Below are 2,423 nucleotides of genomic sequence, written 5' to 3'. Positions count from 1 at the left end.
CAAATAAGTTTCGAAAATCACAAAAAAAATTATAAAACCATAAAAACCAAAAATATTTTATGTTTCTTGTTTGAGTCTAGTATCAATTTTTAAGTTTGGTGTCAATTGCATGACTTTCTTCTTCTTGCATTTTTCGAATTTATACATATTGTTCTTCATTAATATTCAAGTTGTTCTTGATGATTTCATTACTCTGATCTTTAAATTCTCTTGTTTTGTGTGTTTTATTGTTTTTCATATGCATTCTCAATTTCTTAGTGTCTCTTATATGAAAATTCTTAAGTTTGGTGTCTTGCATGCATTGTTTATTTGATCTTAGTTGCATTTTTATTGTTTCTCATCATTAAAAATTCAAAAAAAATTTTTTTTTCAAAACTATGTCTTTTCAAGTCAATAATATAGAGAATTGAAGATTCAGAACATTCAGCAGAGGAATCAAACAGAAAAAGCTGGGAGTTCAAAACGCCCAGTGAAGAAGGAAAACTAGCGTTTAAACGCCAGCCAGGGTACCTGGCTGGGCGTTTAACGCCCAAAGAGGTAGGATTTTGGGCGTTAAACGCCAGAATGGATGCCATTCTGGGCGTTTAACGCCAGGATGACACTAGAGGGAAGATTTTGTTTTTAATTCAAATTTTTTTCAAATCTTCATAATTTTTCAAAATCAAATCTTTTTCAAATCATATCTTTTCAATCATATCTCTTCAAAATCAATTTCTTTCCATTTTTTATTATTTTTGAAAATCCTTGTTATAATTAATGATTTACTTCAAAATTTTCTAGTTGTTACTTGCATATTAAGAAAGGATCAAAAGTTTTAATTCTAGAATCATATCTTCTAATTTCTTGTTAGTCAAGTAATCAACTTTAATTTTAAAACTTTCTCTTTTTGTCTGATTTTCAATTATATCTTCTCAATCATATCTTTTCAATCGCATCTTTTTCAAAATTAACTCTCAATCATATCTTTTTTATTTCGAATTTCAAAATTTTTTTCAAAAATCACTTAATTTCTTTCCCAATCTTAATTTTCGAAAATCTCAATCAAATTTTCAAATTTCTTTTTAATTATTTCAAAATTTTCTTAATTTATTTTCGAAAATTCTTCCCCTCTTCTCACATCCTTCTATTTAAAGGACTAACACTCCTCCTCAAGGTACAATTCGAACTCCCTCCTTCTTTATATGTTCGAATTCTCTTCTATCTACCTCCTCCTTCTATTCTTCTTTTCCTCTGACACCTCAAGGAATCTCTATACTGTGACATAGAGGATTCCCTACTTTTTCGTTCTCTTCTCTTTCATATGAGCAGAGGCAAAGATAAAGGCATACTTGTTCAAGCTGATCCTGAACCTGAAAGGACCTTGAAGAGAAAGCTAAGAGAAGCTAAAGCGCAACTCTCTCTAGAGGGCCTAACAGAGCTCTTCAAGGAGGAAGAAGCCATGGCAGCCAAAAACAACAATGCCAACAATGCAAGGAAGGTGCTGGGTGACTTTACTGTACCTACTCCCGACTTCTATGGGAGAAGCATCTCAATCCCTACCATTAGAGCAAACAAATTTGAGCTTAAGCCTCAATTAGTTTCTCTAATGCAACAGAATTGCAAGTTTCATGGACTTCCATTGGAAGATCCTTATCAGTTCTTAGCTGAATTCTTGCAAATCTGTGACACTGTAAAGACCAATGGGGTTGATCTTGAGGTCTATAGGCTTATGCTCTTCCCTTTTGCTGTAAGAGACAGAGCTAGGACATGGTTGGACTCACAACCTAAAGAAAGCCTAAACTCTTGGGAAAAGCTAGTCAATGCCTTCTTGGCAAAGTTCTTTCCACCTCAAAAATTGAGTAAGCTTAGAGTGGAAGTCCAAACCTTCAGACAGAAGGAAGGTGAATCCCTTTATGAAGCTTGGGAAAGATACAAGCAATTAATCAGAAGATGTCCTTCTGACATGTTTTCTGAATGGAGCATCATAGGAATTTTCTATGATGGTCTGTCTGAATTATCCAAGATGTCATTGGATAGCTCTGCTGGAGGATCTCTTCATCTGAAGAAGACGCCTGCAGAAGCTCAGAAACTCATTGAAATGGTTGCAAATAACCAATTCATGTACACTTCTGAAAGGAATCCTGTGAATAATGGGACAAATCAGAAGAAAGGAGTTCTTGAGATTGATACTCTGAATGCCATATTGGCTCAGAATAAAATATTGACCCAACAAGTCAATATGATTTCTCAGAGTCTGTCTGGAATGCAAGCAACAACCGGCAGTACTAAGGAAGCTTCCTCTGAAGAAGAAGCTTATGATCCTGAGAACCCAGTAATGGAAGAGGTGAATTACATGAGAGAACCCTATGGAAACACCTATAATCCTTCATGGAGAAATCATCCAAATCTCTCATGGAAGGATCAACAGAGACCTCAACAAGGTT

At 34.6% G+C, this 2,423-nt stretch overlaps 1 non-coding gene across 1 annotated transcript; it reads right to left on the bottom strand.

Moving 5' to 3' along the window:
* Window positions 1–1,840: 1,840 nt before the first annotated feature.
* LOC112731232 (small nucleolar RNA R71) lies at window positions 1,841–1,944 on the bottom strand. Its single transcript, XR_003167021.1, has one exon. It is a non-coding gene; the product is annotated as a small nucleolar RNA R71 (small nucleolar RNA).
* Window positions 1,945–2,423: the final 479 nt, after the last annotated feature.

This window comes from Arachis hypogaea, chromosome 12, assembly GCF_003086295.3.
Source record: "Arachis hypogaea cultivar Tifrunner chromosome 12, arahy.Tifrunner.gnm2.J5K5, whole genome shotgun sequence".
In the NCBI taxonomy this organism is placed as follows: Eukaryota; Viridiplantae; Streptophyta; class Magnoliopsida; order Fabales; family Fabaceae; genus Arachis; species Arachis hypogaea.
Note: the sequence above shows the minus strand (reverse complement) of the source record. Positions and strands in the feature narration are given on the sequence as shown.